Raw genomic sequence first — 19,173 nt, 5'->3', positions numbered from 1 at the left:
AGTAAAGTGTCTAAATTGAATTATTTCTCAGAATGAAGTAAATTATAGGCAGCACTGATGATTTGCCTTGGAGATGGGGCATTGGGCAGAAAATTGCTATTGTATTTTTTTCCCCCTAACTTGGTGACATGTGAAGGTGAAAATATGTATCCGTATCTTTCTTACTTTTTATGTAATCCACTCTTTTTCTTCCTGTGGTGTAGTCACTTAAGAGTTGTCTCCCTCTTTGTTATTTTCTGCTCTTTGAATTAAAATCTCCTTAGGTAAACTTCTAAACCAGGTCTTTTATACTTTGTGCTTTGAACCTGTATCTTCATCTACACATATATTTTACACATTGGTCTGTGAATACAGTGTAGGGTGTTTACTATATTGAATGTTTATGCCAGCGTATGGTCTCATGCCTCCTTATGAGCTCTGATGTTTTAGAAAATCCAGAATAGGAATTCCTGTCGTGGCGCAGCAGAAGCGAATTCAACCAGGAACCATGAGGTTGAGGGTTCAATACCTGGCCTCGCTCAGTGTGTTAAGGATCTGGCCTTGGCTTGAGCTGTGATGTAGGTCGCAGACATGGCTCGGATCTGGCATGGCTCAGGCTGTGGCTGTGGCTGTGGCTGGCAGCTGTAGCCCCTATTCGACCCCTAGCCTGGCAACCTCCATATGCGGCCCTAAAAAAGAAAAAAAAAGGAAAAGAAAATCCAGAATAGAATAGAATTATTTTAGAATTGGATCTGGTTTGTCCCAGTCGCTTATGGTCTAACAGCTTGAAAATATCCTGCTCTGGGACTCTACCTGAAACAAGACATATGAGTTCCACCTATAAAAACACTTTTCATTGAAAGTGAAACTTCTTAAATCTCTCATGTATTTCCTTGATGTGGAAACATAAGCTGTAAGGAAAGCGGTTTACTATTAACGTGTGTTATTGAAATATTTAAAATCCTGCCTATTATCCCTGTGGAAGAAATATATGTTTTTGAGGGGGCAGTGTTGGTTACTTCCAGAAGTTATAGGTAATATTTTAATTAACACAATTACTAACCTATTGATTGATATACGGCTCATATATTTGTTCTTTTATGTGGATGATTGCTCTGAGTACTTTAAAAATTAGCTGCCTGGCAGTGTAAAAGTACAGATATTAAAATGAATTGCATGCCTTCCAACTACTTCTATTACTTGGCTAAATTTAGAACCATGTAGAGCTCCTGCAGAATTGAAATCTCTGGGGATTATTAATAGTCAAGACAGACAATATTCAGCTTTTCAGAGTAAAGAAGAGGAAAGGTAGCTTCAAATTAATTTTTGCACTGTCACCCAGACTACTTAATTATGACACAGAGTCCAGTGAAAAGTCAAAACTCTTCTCAGAATTTTATTTGATTGTTGCTGCAAACTTGGTAGAGCCTAGGCTCCTGGGCAGTGAAAGGGATCATTTTTTTACCTTCTTAGGTGAATTGCTGGTGGCTCTCTACTCTTTTATCCAGTGTCTCCTCAAATTATGCTTGATAAGTGCAATTCTTACACTTCACCTGGATGGATGAGGCAGTCCATTTGAGTTAGAGATCAGGTGAGCATTACACTTGGGTCCTTGTGGGTGAATTTTATAACACTAGAATTGTTTTTGCATATGTGTGGATTCATACTAGTGTAGGATATTTTGAGGAAAAGTTATTTTACACTTAATTGTGCATGAAATATGAAAATCTGTTATGACATTAAGCAGGACCTCAGCATAAGAAATAGCAAATAAAAGGAATGGTAGTTTAATTGAAATATGGGTTAAAATAGAGTAGGATTTTACATAGAGTGAATATGATGTGTTTATTACTACTCTATTTGGCAATTGGAAATGTGAGACTTTGGTGCCACTGTAATAAGAAATTGTAAGGACACTGGAAAAAATGCCCCCCCCCCCAATTATTATGAAACCAAGCAAATTCTGTTAAAATGGAATGTATGTTTTTTTCTGACCCTGGATTTATACAGATGGTGAAATATATAAAAATTAAAAAAACTATCTATGTATTACTCATTGAATTAAGCCCACATGCTTTGTTTCTCCTTTCCTTCCTGTTAGAACTTCTGTAGAGAATTACATGGAGTTCCCGTCGTGGCGCAGTGGTTAACGAATCCTACTAAGAACCATGAGGTTGTGGGTTCGGTCCCTGCCCTTGCTCAGTGGGTTAACGATCCGGCATTGCCATGAGCTGTGGTGTAGGTTGCAGACGTGGCTCGGATCCCGCATTGTTGTGGCTCTGGCGTAGGCCGGTGGCTGCAACTCTGATGGTGGCTGGGAACCTCCATATTGCCACGGAAGCGGCCCAAGAAATAGCAAAAAAAAAAAAAAAAAAAGAAAAGGAATTATAGAACACAAGTTCCCTGTGTTCCTTGGGGAAATAAGCTTTGGTTGAAGGACTCACTGTTTAGTGGGACAAAATGTGAAGAATGTAGCATGATGATTTTTTCATTTCACTTATCCCTATTTATAAAGAATATGGATTTTTTTTTTCTTTTTTTGTCCTTTTAGGGCCACACCCATGGCATATGGAGGTTCCCAGGCTAGGGGTTGAATCGGAGCTCTAGCTGCTGGCCTATGCCACAGCCATAGCAACTTGGGATCCCAGCCGCATCTGTGACCTACCCCACAGCTCATGGCAATCCCAGATCCTTCACCCACTGAGCAAGGCCAGGAATCAAACCCTTGTCCTCATGGATGCTAGTTGGGTTCGTTAACCACTGAGCCATGACAGGAACTCCATAATAGCACGGATTTCCTTTATGGTTAGAGGAAAGAAAATCAGGGTTTTTTTGTTTTCATCTATGTCATGTTACATGTGGGAAGTACCAAGGCTAGGGATCAAAACTGCCATGGCAGTGGTGATGCTGGATCCTTAACTTGCTGAGCCACCAGGGAACTCCAAAAAATCCATTATTTAAAGACTTTTTAATTTTTAATTTTTTAAAATTTTTTTGGGGGGCAGGGAATAATAACTTTTTTCAGAAAGCTGGCATATGGAGAAGATGGTGGACTAGTGTCCCAAAGAACTATCTTGCCTGGGTTTGGATGCTAGTTTCGTTTCTTTGCTTTCTTTTTTTTTTTTTTTGTCTTTTGTCTTTTTTGTTGTTGTTGTTGTTGTTGCTATTTCTTGGGCCGCTCCCGCGGCATATGGAGGTTCCCAGGCTAGGGGTTAAATCGGAGCTGTAGCCACCGGCCTACGCCAGAGGCACAGCAACTCGGGATCCGAGCCGAGTCTGCAACCTACACCACAGCTCACGGCAACGCCGGATCGTTAATCCACTGAGCAAGGGCAGGGACCGAACCCGCAACCTCATGGTTCCTAGTCGGATTCGTTAACCACTGCGTCATGACGGGAACTCCTGGATGCTAGTTTCTTTGATAGAACAAAGACGGCGAGGTGAGGATATAAAGTAAAAAAGGCAGTAAATTGTTGAAAATATTTCCTGGTTCTGGCTAGGCTCTGGAGGCAATGTGTTAATTTCTTCTTTCTTGCAGCCATTCATAGGTTGGCCTGGCAGGATGTTTCCTGTGAGCTAAACAAGGTATTTTAGTTTAACGCTCAGGCAAGCGGGGCAGGCTTCCCAAAGGTGGACCATTGTGTATACTTTAAGCTATGCCAACATCTCTTTAGTGACTAATTTGTGGCAGAAGCAGTAGAATACAAAGATTAGGGTAAAAGAAACATACAATATGGAATCTGATTTGTTCATCCCAATTACATGGTAACTCCCAGGATTCTTACATGCTAGACCAGAAACCAGAAGTCTCTCTTTTTATGTTAACTCATAACTCAGTATATCATCTGGGTCCAAGTTCATGGATAGGAAGACTCAGCATTTTCAAGGTGTCAGTTCTTCCCAACTTGATCTCTGTATCAAAGCAATCCCACTCAAAATTCTAGCAGTTTTTTTGTTGTTATTTGTTTTTTTTATCAACAAATTTATTCTTAAATTTATATGGAGAGACAAAAGACCCAGAATGGCCAATGGAATATTAGAAGAATAGTTGGAAGGCTGACAAGACGACTTATAAAGCTACAGTAATCAAGACAGTGTAGTTTTTTGAGAGGATAGACAAATAGATCAATGGAACAGAATAGAGTGTGTAGAAATAACACAAATATAGTCAACTAATATTTGACAAAGGAACAAAGGCAATACATTGGAGAATATGTAGTCTTTTCAACAAATGGTGCTGGAATAAAGACTTTTTTTTTTTTTTTTGGTCTTTTTTGCTATTTCTTGGGCCGCTCCTGCGGCATATGGAGGTTCCCAGGCTAGGGGTTGAATTGGAGCTGTAGCCACCAGCCTACGCCAGAGCCACAGCAACGCGGGATCCTAGCCGCGTCTGCAACCTACTCCACAGCTCATGGCAACGCAGGATCGTTAACCCACTGAGCAAGGGCAGGGATCGAACCCGCAACCTCATGGTTCCTAGTCGGATTCGTTAACCACTGCGCCACGACAGGAACTCCAAGACATTTTTTAAAAGGATAAAGGGGGAGTTCCCATTGTGGATCAGCGGGTTAAGAACCCATCATAGTATCCATGAGGATGTGGGTTCTATCCCAGGCCTCACTCACTGAGTTAAGGATCCAGCCTTGCCACAAGCTGTGGCATAGGTCATAGATGCAGCTCGGATCTGGTATTACTGTGGCTTGTTTATTAGCTTGTCCTAACTTGTTGGAAATTCAGCATTTTAATGTAAAATTTGAATAAGACAATATTATATGCTTTTACTACAGTAAAAGCTTAAATTTATTGCACATTTCTATTGGTCCCAGGGTTTTTCAGAGACTCCTTGAGTGTCAGATAAGGTACTTGGGACCATTAGAAGGTTTAGGACCATTCTAGGGCTGTGGGATCAAAAATTTCTGTGTTCAAAGACCTTACTGGCTAGCTGTGGAGATAAAACATGAACAATTAATAAAACAGCAGTAGATGTAATGGATTAGATTCTGTAGTATAGACAGAATGCAGTAAAATTTAGTTGAGTCTAGTTGTGCAGTACAAACAAATGTAAAAGAAGAGAGAAATCAGTGTAAAAAAGATTAGGGATGAGGTAGGAATTGAACTGGGCTTCAATAAAAGACTAGTATATAAAATTCATTTCAGTGGCCATATTTCAAATATGTTTATTTTCCTTTTTTGAGATTTGCTTTTTAAAAGACTCTATTATGGAAAATTTCAAACATTCCAAAGCAGTGGAATAGTAAAATGAACCTCCATATACAGTTATTAGTTTATAGCTAATCTTATTTCATCTATAATCCTACCTCCTTTTCTGACTACTTTGAAGCAAATATGCTGTATTATTTCATCCCTAAATATTTCAGTATATATCCCTAAATAATGACTTTAAAAACATAGTACCAATACCATTTGCACTTTTAAATAATTAAAAATCATTCCTTAATATTAAATATGTTCATATTTCCCTGATTGTATCATTTTTTAAAAAAAACAGCCTGTATGTTTAAAATAGGATCCAAATAAAATCTATACCTTATAGTATGTCAATATATCTTTAAAAAAACACTTAATCTGAAAATTTTCCTCTCTCTCCTTTTTTCCCACCAGTTTATTTGTTAAAGAAACTGGGTCTTCTGTCAAGTAGTTTCTCACAGGTGGATTTGGTGTTCAACATCACAAGTAGTGTCATTTAACATATTTCTCTGTCCCTTGTATTTCCTTCAAATTGACATTTACGTCTTTAGACTTGATTAGATTCCGATTCAGTGTTTTTGGCTAGAATACTTTATAGTGTATTTCTGTTAGGAGGAAGTGTATGATGCCTGTTAGTCTGATTTTCATGATGTTAGCAACCACTGAGGATCATTATCTACATCCTTTATGAATTTCATTAAGGGTTACAAAATCGTGATATTCAAATTGTATTATTTTAAGATTTATTTTCGCTGGAATACTTTTATAGAGATACTTCCCTTATCACCTGTTTGGTTACTTTCAGGCATATCTTGTACGGGAAAGGTGAGACAGATGCTTTGAGGCCTTATTTTAATTAATAGTTATTGTCCTTTTCAAAATAATGAGTTTGTTCACTAACATCCTGCATTCATGACTGATTTTTTTTTTGTCTTTTTTGTTGTTGTTGTTGTTGTTGTTGTTGTTGTTGTTGTTGTTGTTGCTATTTCTTGGGCCGCTCCCTCGGCATATGGAGGTTCCCAGGCTAGGGGTCGAATCGGAGCTGTAGCCACTGGCCTATGCCAGAGCCACAGCAACACGGGATCCGAGCCGCGTCTGCAACCTACACCACAGCTCACGGCAACGCCGGATCGTTAACCCACTGAGCAAGGGCAGGGACCGAACCCACAACCTCATGGTTCCTAGTCGGATTCGTTAACCACTGCGCCACGACGGGAACTCCCTGATTTTTTTTTAACTGTCATTATGAATTCACTTATTTATCTCTGTCCACTCTAGTAGCATGTATAAGTTCCCAGGCCAGGGACTGAACCCATACCACAGCAGTAACCCAACCAACAGCAGTGACATCAAATCCTTAACCTACTAAACCACCAGGAAACTCCTTGAACTCATCAATTTATATATTTGTGTTTCGGTCAATTTATTTTTTATTCCTATTGATGTCTCATTGATTAACTCATAATGGCAAATGGAAACCTCTTCAGGTTGGCTCTAATGTCCTTTTGTTGTGATCCTCTTAGTTTTTGATAGCTTATGATGTTCTGAGATCCTCTTACATTTCCATTCCTGGGCATATAACAGCCGTTGCCTCTTTATGGAGAAATGATGTTTAGAAGCTGCAGTTCAGGTAAAACAGGTACTCATTCCTTAGCGGGTTGTTCATTATTTTTTGCTGTTTCTAATACACAAGACTAGGAAATAAGGTGCCCCCCCTTTTAAAGAAAGTGCAAGTTCATATCAGTACTTCAATTCAAATCTAGGACTATAGATTTTTAAATTCAGTATCTTTAATCTTACAGATTTGCATTTTTCAGAAATTTGCATTTTATGGAAAGTAATGTGTAATCATTGTTAAGAATTTTTTTTTTTGTCTTTTTCTAGGGCCACATCTGCAGCATATGGAGGTTCCCAGGCTAGGGGTCTAATCAGAGCTGAAGCTGCCAGCCTACACCAGAGCCACAGCAATGCCAGATCTGAGCCTCATCTGCAACCTACACCACAGCTCATGGCAACGCCGGCTCCTTAACCCACTGAGCGAGACCAGGGATCGAACCCGCAACCTCATGGTTCCTAGTCGGATTTGTTAACCACTGCGCCACGACGGGAACTCCAAGAAATTTAAATAATTCAAGATTGTATAAGGTAAAAAGTGGAGTTCCTGCTGTAGTGCAGTGGGTTAAGAATCAGACTACAGTGGCTTGGGTCACTGTGGAGGTGCGGGTTCATTCCCCTTGCCCAGCACAGTGAGTTAAAAGATCTGGCATTGCTGCAGTTGTGGCGTAAGTCACAGCTGTGGCTCGGATTCAGTCCCTGGCCTGGGAACTTCCATATGCTGCCGGTGAGGCCATTAAAAAAGAAAAGTGTATAACACTTGTAAAAGGTAGAGATCCTGACCCTATCCCAGAATCACTAGTTCATCACTTAACACAGTTAATTTAAAGGCTTCCTAGTGGGTATCTTTTTTTCTTTTTTTTTTAAATTGAATTATAGTTGATTACAACTTATATTAGTTTCAGGTGTATATCAATGATGCAGTGTTTTTACAAATTATACTCCATTAAAAGTTTTTACAAGATAATGGTTTTAATTCCCTGTGCTTTACAATATGTCCTTGTTGGTATCTATTTTATACATAGTTGTTTGTGTCTCTGAATCCCATGCCCTTTCCTCTGCCCTTTGGTAACCACTAGTTTGCCCTTTGGTAACCACTAGAAACAAACCAACTAGTTTGTTTTCCTGTATCTGTGAGTCTTTCTGTTTTACATTTGCATTCATTCGCATTCATTCATATTGTTTTTTAGATTCCACATAAAAGTGATATCATACATTATTTGTCTTTGATTTATTTCACTTAGTATTCTCATGGTCCGTGTTGCTGCAAGTGGCAGAATTTTGTTCTTTTATGGCTGAATAATATTCCATTGTGTATGTGGTGGTGTATGTTTGTCTCTCAATCTTACGTCTTTGTTCATTCATCTTTTGATGGGCATTTGGGTTGCTTTCATGTCTTGGCTATTGTGAATAGTGCTGTTCTGAACATTGAGGTACATATGTCTTTTGGAATTCATATTTTCATTTTCTTCAGATATATACCCAGGAGTGGAATTGCTGGATCATCCGGTAGTTCTACTTTTAAATTTTTGAGAAACCTTCATAAAGTTTTCCATAGTGGCTGCTCCAGTGCACATTCCCACTAAGAATGAACAAAGATTCCCTTTTGTCTGCATTATCTCTAACATTTCTTATTTGATAACCATTCTGATGACAGGTGTGAGGCAATCTTGTTATTTTGATGTCGTATCTTATTCTTATATCAGCTATACCTACTTGGTTTAGATAGCACTGAACATAGAGGTAAACATTAGGGATTGACAGTTTTTGAGGCTAGGGAAAAAGATGAGAAGTAATTCCGTATGTGAAAGTACTTTTAGGTTTACTTTTTAGATAACACATTTACATTATACAAAATTCTAAGGATAGGAAAATTAGAGTGAGGTTTTCTTCTTATTCCTACAACGAGAACCAGTCAATTCCTTTTTCCAGAGGCAACTAATATTACCTGTTTTTGTGCATCCTGTGTTTTTTTGTGTGTGTGTATGTGTTTTTTGGCTGCATCTGCAGCATGTGGCAGTTCCAGGGCCAGGGATTGATCTTGTACCATAGCAGTGACCCAAGCCACAGCAGTGACAATGTCAGATCCTTATCCTACTGAGCCAGTAGGGAACTCCTGTGTATTTATAACCATTTATATAACTAAGTGAAATTTATAACGTATATCAAGAATTTCCTTATTCTTGTTTATGTCTGCACAGTATTTTGGGCTATGTATGTACTGTTTATTACTTTTCAATTAAAGGGCATTTTGTTAATTTCTGTCTTTTGCAACTACAAACAATGCTGCAGGAATAACCTTGTAATATGTCATTTTGTATATTTGTAATAATTATTAAGTAATTTTCTAAAGGCATTTATTTTGTAATTCTTATAGGCATTGTAAAATTTTCTTTCAGGAGTTCCCTTGTGGCGTAGTGGGTTAAGGATGCTGCTCGGCGTGGATCCCTGGCTGGGAACTTCCATGTTCTGTGAGCATGGCCAAAGAAATATATATGAAGTTTATATTTCCACCAGCAATTGAGTCAAGATTTGAGAACGAAAATTTAGTCATGGTGGATATATACAAAATAATCACTTTGAGATGTTTTCATCCATATTTATAGTGGAGTACTCAGCATTGGAATTTTAGCCCTGTTCATTCAACACTGTTAACTGAGTGCCTATGAATGAATGTAGTCTTTGCTCCCCACTGTAAATAAATATGTCAGATATACTTAAGCTATGAAGGAAGGCTTTCTGGAGGAGCAGAGCCTTGGAAGACAGGTGGGGTAGGGGAAATTTCTAAATTAGATGTTCTCAAATTTTTGGTCTTTGACCTCTTAACTCTTTAAAAAATTATTACAGACCCCAAAGAACTTTATTTTATATGGATTATATTTGACAGTATTTACTGTTTTGGAAATTAAAACTATGAAAATATTTAAATATGTATTAACTCATTAAAAATAATAAGCTCCCTATGTAGTATATCTAACACACTTTTAAATTTTTTTATACAATTTATTTATTCATTTATTTTGTCTTTTTGCTATTTCTTTGGGCTGCTCCCTCGGCATATGGAGGTTCCCAGGCTAGGGGTCTAATAGGAGCTGTAGCCGCCAGCCTACGCCAGAGCCACAGCAATGCGGGATCTGAGCCTCGTCTGCAACCTACACCACTGCTCAGGGCAACGCCGGATCGTTAACCCACTGAGCAAGGGCAGGGACCGAACCCGCAACCTCATGGTTCCTAGTCGGATTCGTTAACCGCTGCACCACAACGGGAACTCCCTAAATTTTTTTATACAATTTTCAAAGGTTACACTCTATTTACAGCTATTACAAAATATTGGCTGGGAGTTCCTACTATGGCACAACAGGATTGTTAGTGTCTTGGGAGTGCTGGAACGAAGGTTTGATCCTTCACCTACCATAGTGGATTAAAGATCTGGTGTTGCCACAGCTGCTGCACAGGTTGTAAACTGACTCGGATCTGATACCTAGCCTGGGAACTCCTTATGCTACAGGGCAGCCAAAAAAGAAAAAAAAATTGGCTGTATGCCCTGTATTGTACAACATATCCTTGTAGCCTATCTTATGCTCAATAGTTTTGTACCTCCCAGTCCACCACCCCTGTATTGCCTGCTCTACCCCCTTCCCCCCATAGCTGCTGGTTTGTTCTCTATATCTGTGAGTCTGCATCTTTTTTTTTGTTTGTTTGTTTGTTTTTTGTCTTTTTGTCTTTTTTGTTGTTGTTGTTGTTGTTGTTGCTATTTCTTGGGCCGCTCCTGCGGCATGTGGAGGTTCCCAGGCTAGGGGTCGAATCGGAGCTGTAGCCACCACCCTACACCACAGCCATAGCAACGTCAGATCCGAGCTGCATCCGCGAGCTACACCACAGCTTAGGGCAACACCGGCTCCTTAACCCATTGAGCAAGGCCAGGGATCGAACCCACAACCTCATTGTTCCTAGTCAGATTCATTTCTGCTGCGCCATGATGGGAACTCCTGTTGTATTTTTTTTTAGATTCAACATACAAGTGATATCATATAGTATTTATCTTTCTCTCTCTGACTTACTTCACTCAGCATAATACCCTCCAAGTCCATGTTGCTGCAAATGGCAAAATTTTGTTCCTTTTTATGGCGAAGTAGTATTCCATTGTGTGATATCTATCTGCCTATCTATTGCATCTTCTTTATCCGTTCATCTGTTGATGGACACTTAGGTTGCTTCCATATGTTGGCAATTGTAAATAAAGCTGCTGTGAACATTGAAGTGCATGTATCTTTTCAAATTTGTGTTTTTGGTTTTTTTGGATATATACCCAGGAGTGGAATTGCTGTTTTTAGTTTTTTGAGAAATCTTCATACTGTTTTCTGCAGCGGCTGTACCATTTTGACTGGTGTGAGGTGATATCTCATTGTGGTTTTGTTTCGTTTTGTCTGTTTTCTTTTTTGCTTGCAACTGTGGCATATGGTAGTTCCAAGGCCAGGGATAAAATCCAAGCCATCGCCGCAAACTGTGCTGCAGCTGTGGCAGTGTTGGATCCTTAACCCACTACTACAGCAGGAACTACTCTTTGTGGTTTTGATTTGCATTTCTCTGATGGTTAGTGACTCTAAGAATCTTTTCAGGAGTTCCCATCGTGGCGCAGTGGTTAACGAATCCGACTAGGAACCATGAGGTTGTGGGTTCGGTCCCTGCCCTTGCTCAGTGGGTTAACGATCCGGCATTGCCATGAGCTGTGGTGTAGGTTGCAGACGTGGCTCGGATCCCGCGTTGCTGTGGCTCTGGCGTAGGCCGGTGGCTACAGCTCCGATTCGACCCCTAGCCTGGGAACCTCCATATGCCGCGGGAGCGGCCCAAGAAATAGCAGCAACAACAAAAAGACAAAAAAAAAAAGAATCTTTTCACAAGCCTATTGATGATCTGCTTTTCCTTTTTGGAAAAATGTCTAGTCGGTGTCTCTGCCCATTTAAAAATTTTTTATTATTTATTTATTTATTTTTTCTTTTTGGGGCCTCCCCCCTCGGCATATGGGAGTTCCCAGGCTAGGGGTTGAATTGATGCTGCAGCTGCTGGCCTACACCTCAGCCACAGCAATACCAGACCTGAACCACATCTGTGACCTATGCTGCAGCTTGTGGCAACACCAGTTCCTTAACCCACTGAGTGAGGCCAGGGATTGAACCCACATCCTCTTGGATACTAGTCGGGTTCTTAACCTGCTGAGCCACAACAGAACTCCTGACCATTTCTTTTTTTATATCACACTTTTTTTTTTCTTTTTAGGGCTGCACGCACGGCATAGGGAGGTTCCCAGGCTAGGGCCAGAATCAGAGCTACAGACGCCAGCCTGTGCCACAGCAACATACCATCAGAGCAGTGTCTGCAACCTACACCACAGCTCGCAGCAACGCCGGGTCCCTAACACACTGACTGAGGCTGGGAATCGAACCCGCAACTTTATGGTTCCTAGTCAGATTCGTTTCCACTGCTCCATGACGGGAACTCCCTATATCAGCCTTTTTAATAAAAAAACTAATTTTTAAAACAAAAGATTTAGTGAGAAGGAGGTTTATTGTTTTGTATTTTTGCAAGTCTCTTTCTCTCTTTTTTTAATGGTCATACCCACAATATGGAAGTTCCCAGGCCAGGGATTGAATCCAAGCCCCGGTGGTGACCTTTGCCACAGCTGTGCTAACGCTGGCTCCTTTTACCCACTGCTCTGGGCTGGGGATTGAACCCATACCTCTGTAGCAGCCTGAGCCACTGAAGGCAGATTCTTAACCAACTTTACCAAAGCAGGAACTCTGCAGGTCTCTTTTATATCTGGCTTATTAGAAGATAGCTGGATTCTCATATCTCTGTCTTAATGCAGTCTGTTATATTATTACATCATTTTGGTTGAAGTATAAGTCTAACCTCAGAGATACATAGATGAAAGAGAGAGGAGTATTTTAATATATTTTTGGGGTCTTTTTTTTGTTGTTGTTGTTGCTATTTCTTGGGCCGCTCCCTCGGCATATGGAGGTTCCCAGGCTAGGGGTCGAATCGGAGCTGTAGCCACCGGCCTACGCCAGAGCCACAGCAACGCGGGATCCGAGCCGCGTCTGCGACCTACACCACAGCTCACGGCAACGCCGGATCGTTAACCCACTGAGCAAGGGCAGGGACTGAACCCGCAACCTCATGGTTCCTAGTCGGATTCGTTAACCACTGCGCCACGACGGGAACTCCAAGTTGTGGTTTCTTAAAGGTTAGTTGCAATGTTGAATCTGGAGTCATATTAATGAACTGTTGTACTTGATGGGATTAAAATTCATTTGCCTATCTTGTACATCTTTTACCCATGTATGATTTTGAAACATCATGATTTAGTCCACTGGAAAATACTGGTTCACATCCAGATCTTCCAAATGTTTGACACATTTCTTCATACAATTAAAAAAAGTCATGCTCATTAATGTTATCACCATTTCATCAAGAAAGTCTTAAATATTGAGACATCTAGCTCATGGCAGATAATATGTTTTAAAAATTCTGATTTTAACTTAAAAGTTTGAATTTAATCATTGGCAACAAATACTATCATTTGTTTTCTTTGCTATAATCGGCTCATTTTGTTCATTTTTGTGAGAAATATTGCCACATACCCAAGTCTGAATAACCATAGTTTACCTGTCAGTTGTTTAAGAAATAATAATGTTCCATGAAAAAATCAGCTAGTTCAGCTTGTAGCTCAGTTTCTTTTCCTCAAGACCATTATTTATACTTTGATATGCAGGAGAAGTGCTTTATACTTACTTCCCATTTTGACACTTAGTATATTAAAAACATGTACTCAGAATTTGGAATTTAATAAAATTATCAATTTTTACTGCTTTATCAAGGATAGACATAAGTAAAAACTACAGTGCTATAGAATCTGCGGTTGGTTGTATCTGTGGATGGAATCCCAGGTACAGGAGGAACTGTAAATACTAAGGCCTGATTAAAAGTTATACTCAGATTTTTCAACTGTGGGGAGGGTTGGTGCCCCTAACCTCCACGTTGTTCAAGGGTTAACTGTATACCCAGAGATACTGAGTTGAGGAAAAAGAATAGCTTTCTAGGTCGACTATTACTAATTTGTTATGGAACTTGGGATACAGGTAGGTAGGTAGATAGATAGATAGATAGGATAGATAGATAGGGAGATAGAGTCAGCTACTAGATCATAAAGGAACTTAAGTACCTTGCCAAGGAGTATAGAATTTATTCTGTAGGCAGTGAGGAGTCTTTGAAGGAGTTTAAGAAGGGGTGTGTATGTATGGTAGGGGTTTGGGTGGGTGATGCCATCACATTTGTATACTTCAAAGATCACTCTTGGGGGAGTTCCCATCGTGGTGCAGTGGTTAACGGATCCGACTAGGAACCATGAGGTTGCGGGTTCAGTCCCTGCTCTTGCTCAGTGGGTTAACGATCCGGCGTTGCTGTGAGCTGTGGAGTAGGTTGCAGACGCGGCTGGGATCCTGCGTTGCTGTGGCTCTGGTGTAGGATGGCAGCTGCAGCTACATCTCCGATTCGAGCCCTAGCGTGGGAACCTCCATATGCCGTGGTGCGGCCCAAAGGCATAGCAAAAAAAAAAAAAAAAAAAAAGACAACAAACAAACAAACAAAATAAAAATCACTCTTATCACAGTATATCTTGTGGCCAGTGGAAAATGATGAGGTCCTGAACTAAGGTAATGACTTGGTCATGGAGTCACAAAGGGCCAGGCTGTATAGGCAGGTTATAACATGTCTTTACTAATAAGTAGAACTAAGCCTAGCAGCATCTGTTTGGCTGGAGCACAATCGGCTACTTCCATCACCATGTCAGTTATTAGCTGTCTTCTCAAATAGTCTTTTTTCTTTTTTCCTTTTTATTGTACTGAATGAGATAATGGATGCCGAGTAAACTTATTACAGTATTTTTAAAACTCATTATTTTTTAATTTTTTTTAGTCTTTTTGCTATTTCTTTGGGCCGCTCCCGCGGCATATGGAGGTTCCCAGGCTAGGGGTTGAATCGGAGCTGTAGCCGCCAGCCTACGCCAGAGCCACAGCAACGCGGGATCCGAGCCCGCGTCTGCAACCTACTCCACAGCTCATGGCAACGCAGGATCGTTAACCCACTGAGCAAGGGCAGGGACCGAACCCGCAACCTCATGGTTCCTAGTTGGATTCGTTAACCACTGCGCCACGATGGGAACTCCCCAAAACTCATTAAATTTTATTATATTTATAGTTGTACAACCATCATCACAACCTTATTTTACATTTCTATCCCAAACCCCCAGTGCATCACACACCCCCCCCAACATGTCTCCTTTGGTAACCATAAGTTTTTCAAAGTTTGTGAGTCAGTTTCTATTCTGCAAATAAGTTCATTGTATCTTTTTTTTTTTTTTTTTAAAGATTCCTCATGTAAGTGATAGCATATGATGTTTGTCTGTCACTTCACTAGCATAATAGTTTCCAGGTCCTTCCATGTTACTGCTAATGCCATTATCTCATTCCTTTTCATGGCTGAGTAATATTCCATTGTGCACCACATCTTTATCCACTCCTCTGTCAGTGGACATTTAGGTTGCTTCCATGTCTTGGCTATTGTACATAGTGCTGCAGTCAACTCTTGTGTAAACAGTTTTCTCTGGAAACACGTAAAATGCTCTAGAATGTCTTTTGCAAATATGACTTCTAAAGATAATCGCTATTCTAACTTCTGTTCCTGTAGGTTTTTTAAAATATGTTTTTGAATTTCATATTTAGAATCATAGTATATGTTTTGTGTCTTTTTCTTGCTCAGCATTGTCTTTGAGACAGTGAGAGGAAATGAGCTCCTTGATGGAAGTTGCTACAAATAATCTGTGGCCATGTTTAATCTACAACACTGGGCATTACTCTTCCTTGTTTCTCTTTTCTTTCTCTGTTTTTCCTTTCCCTCCATATGCCGCAGGTGCAGCATATGGAAGTTCCCAGGCAAGGGGTCCCTTTTAAATTAAGTAGATAGTTTGTGGTATTTTTAAAAAATTTCCTTGCCTTGTCATTCTTTTTGAAGTTCATGTTAGAACAAAGGATGTCTTCTGTGATTTCTTGATGTGGCTAAAGACTAGGTATTTTCAGGCCTTGACTTTATGACTGCTTTTCAAATTACCTTAATGATACCAAACATCTGTTGATGCTGAAAAGCTTAGTTTCTTCTCCAGGTGATTTTGATCTTTTTTTAAAATTCTTTTTTTCTTTTTTGTAATTGCTGAAGGTTAACATTCTGGTCTTTTTATGGTAGCTTTCTTCCCGCCTTTCCATACCATGTTAGTCATCCAGAGTTACTAATGTGGGCCTGAAATGACAACTTTTTTTTTTCCCCAGAGTGCTCAGCGAAGTCAGAAAGGGAAAGACTCCCTATCAGGAGAAGGTGTCTGGATTGTAGTTGTCTTGAGTAAACAGTGTTTTTATATGTGAAATAAATGAGAATTCTGGTCAAGGTGCAGATGTCAGTGACCTGTCAGCCCATCAGGATGAATCACCTGAAGTCCTGGATGAGGTGACAATGTCAGCACAATGAACCCCTTGCCTTGAGTTTGTTGGGCCTCTCATTAAGAGTCAGAGTCATTGTTGAAGATTCAGCTGACTTTAAACATTATTTATTTTGGAGGGGGAAGATCACTTTCAGTATAGGTGCACCATTGGAAGTGACATGTGGCTGTTTTACAGCCATTTTGGTGTGCCCATGTGTTACATTTGTTAGGATCTTTAAAGCTTGTCTCTAGGTGACTAGAGGCTGTTCTGCTTCTCTCAATAAGTTTAATTAATTGTCTTGGGTCCCAGACAAGTAAATTTGTTAACTGTGGTTTCTGATTTATCTACTGCCTCAACTAGTGATAATTTGATAGGAATAGGAACTCTGAGGTGGCATTTTATTGCCAAAAAAAAAAAAAGGATGTTGGTTGCTAAGTGCAGCTGATTAGAAGACTAGGACAAAGTATTTGTTTTTCTGGTGCCAGAGTCATAATTAAGGCTTTAAGGAATGTGCCACTAGTCAGATGACTGAACTAAATCTTTCTACTCCTGTGAGGTTATCTTTAAGGCATTGGGAGTGCTTCACAGAACTCTTTTACCAAAACCCTGAGGAGAAGGGGCTATAAAGAAACTGGAAGAGCTTTTTTAATAGAAATCTTTGTAAGATATCAGGAAGGCAGACTTGATGTGATATTCACAGAACAGTGTTATAAAACAGAATGATGAGTTAGGGATACTCCTCACTGTGTAGAATGCAGTGAGGCTTAGATATTTTGAGGGCTTCCAAGAACACACTCTGGTTTGGGCACTCAGCCCTCCAGGTTCTAAAGTGGATTAAGCAGCACCAGCCCTCAGCGTCCTATAATAGCAAAAATAATAAATACTGCAGCTGGGGTGAGGAGTTTTAAATTATGTGTTTGCAGTACTTCTATTCACAGAAGAAAATTATGTTCCTAGCCTCTCTACCTTTGCTTCTCACCTACCAAGAGAAATTCTAGATCTGCTAGCTCAGTTTCTAGACTTATCTTGTGTGGAAGAACAATGGGTAAAAAAACAGCTGAAGAAGTTCAAGGAGTAAGACTGGATGATTTTTTTTTTTATATTAGAAAGTAGACCAGGAACTGTTTATAAGTACAGGGGAGCAATAGAAGGGAAAGAGTCAAATGAACAGTGTTTTATTGTGAATTGAGAGTAAGGATGGAGATAGAGGGTTTTTATAACCTCATTAGGAGTATAAGAAGTATTCTGACCAAAAGGAATTGGGAAAGAAAATATTAAGAAGCTGCCATGGATTTTTAAATGGATCTCATTTTATTTTATTTATTTATTTGTCTTTTTTTGCCGTTTCTTGGGCTGCTCCAGCGGCATATGGAGGTTCCCAGGCTAGGGGTCTAATTGGAGCTGTAGCCGCTGGCCTACACCAGAACCACAGCAACGTGAGATTCAAGCCGAGTCTGCGACCTACACCACAGCTCACGGCAGCACCGGATCCTTAACCCACTGAGCAAGGGCAGGGATTGAACCCGCAACCTCATGGTTCCTAGTCAGATTTGTTAACCACTGCGCCACGACGGGAACTCCTCATTTTATCTTTTTAGGGCTGCACCCTCGGCATATGGAGGTTCCCAGGCTAGGGGGTGAATCGGAGCTGTTGCTGCCGGCCTGTACCACTGCAACACCAGATTCGAGCCTGTCTACAACCTATAGCACAGCTCATGGCAACACCGGATCCTTAACCCACTTAGCGAGGCCCGGGATCAAACCCGTGCCCTCATGAATACTAGTCAGATTTGTTTCCACTGAGCCACGATGGGAACTACTTCATTTTATTTTCTTTGAGAGTCTCAATACATTAAGACAAATTGCTTTTGACTAACTTTTTGTTTGTTTTTGTTTTTGAGGTACTTACATGCTATGCCATTCCAGCACTGGACTCATGGAGGCTGAACATTTATTCAGGTAATAATAGGTAACATTTGGAATTCTCTGGTGGCCTAGCCGTTAAGGATCTGATATTGTCACTGCTGTAGCGAGGATTCGATCCCTGACCCTGGATTCTCATGCCATGGGCACAGCCAAAAAAAAAAGTACCATTTTTGGAGCACTTTTTATGTGCCAGGCAACAAAGTACACTACCCATAATCTCATTTAATCCTCACACAACCTCATTAGGTTGGGAGTGTTGCTGTGCCCATTTAATAGATGAAGAAATTGAGATTCAGAGCATATCAAAATTGAATTCATCTGAATTAAAAAATGAAAAAAGGCTACTGCAGTAATCAAAATGAGAGATGATAATAGCTTGGGTTAGATGATGTTTATTCCTCATGTGGCATAAATATCAACGAATGTAAAATGGTTTAGTTGGCTGAATTTCACCCTCATTTTCATAATTTTTCCCCATTGCTGAATACTTCATACTTTTTGTTTGTCTTTAAAACAATGCACACATCTTTTGGTAGAGAAAAACCCACCTTAAAGCTTTTTTAACTTTTTAGCAAGTAGATTAAAAGTTTTTAAATAGTTTATATTTTTTGAGTAAATATCTAAAAAAGGTAAATATCGGAGTTCCCATCGTGGCGCAGTGGTTAACGAGTCCGACTAGGAACCATGAGGTTGCGGGTTCGATCCCTGTCCTTGCTCAGTGGGTTAATGATCCAGCGTTGCTGTGAGCTGTGGTGTAGGTTGCAGACGTGGCTTGGATCCTGCGTTGCTGTGGCTCTGGCATAGGCTGGTGGCTACAGCTCCGATTGGACCCCTAGCCTGGGAACCTCCATATGCCGCAGGAGCGGCCCTAGAAATGCCAAAAAGACAAAAAAAAAAGTAAATATCTATAATTGGG

The 19,173-nt window shown here is 40.2% G+C and overlaps 1 protein-coding gene across 16 annotated transcripts in view; it reads left to right on the top strand.

Moving 5' to 3' along the window:
* R3HDM2 (R3H domain containing 2) overlaps positions 1 to 19,173 on the top strand; it is a 156,065-nt gene that overhangs the window by 23,472 nt on the left and 113,420 nt on the right. For 15 of the 16 annotated variants that reach the window (XM_047787004.1, XM_047786999.1, XM_047787007.1 and 12 more), the window contains exon 2: positions 18,233 to 18,290. The gene's annotated coding sequence lies outside the window, so the exon portion shown is untranslated. Of the gene's footprint in view, positions 1 to 1,452; positions 1,571 to 18,232; positions 18,291 to 19,173 lie in introns of all 16 variants that reach the window. The other variant, XM_047786997.1, reaches the window with a different exon arrangement.

Source organism: Phacochoerus africanus, chromosome 7 (genome assembly GCF_016906955.1).
Source record: "Phacochoerus africanus isolate WHEZ1 chromosome 7, ROS_Pafr_v1, whole genome shotgun sequence".
Classification (NCBI taxonomy): Eukaryota; Metazoa; Chordata; class Mammalia; order Artiodactyla; family Suidae; genus Phacochoerus; species Phacochoerus africanus.
The sequence above is the reverse complement of the archived record's forward strand: the minus strand, read 5'-3'. Positions and strand labels throughout refer to the sequence as shown.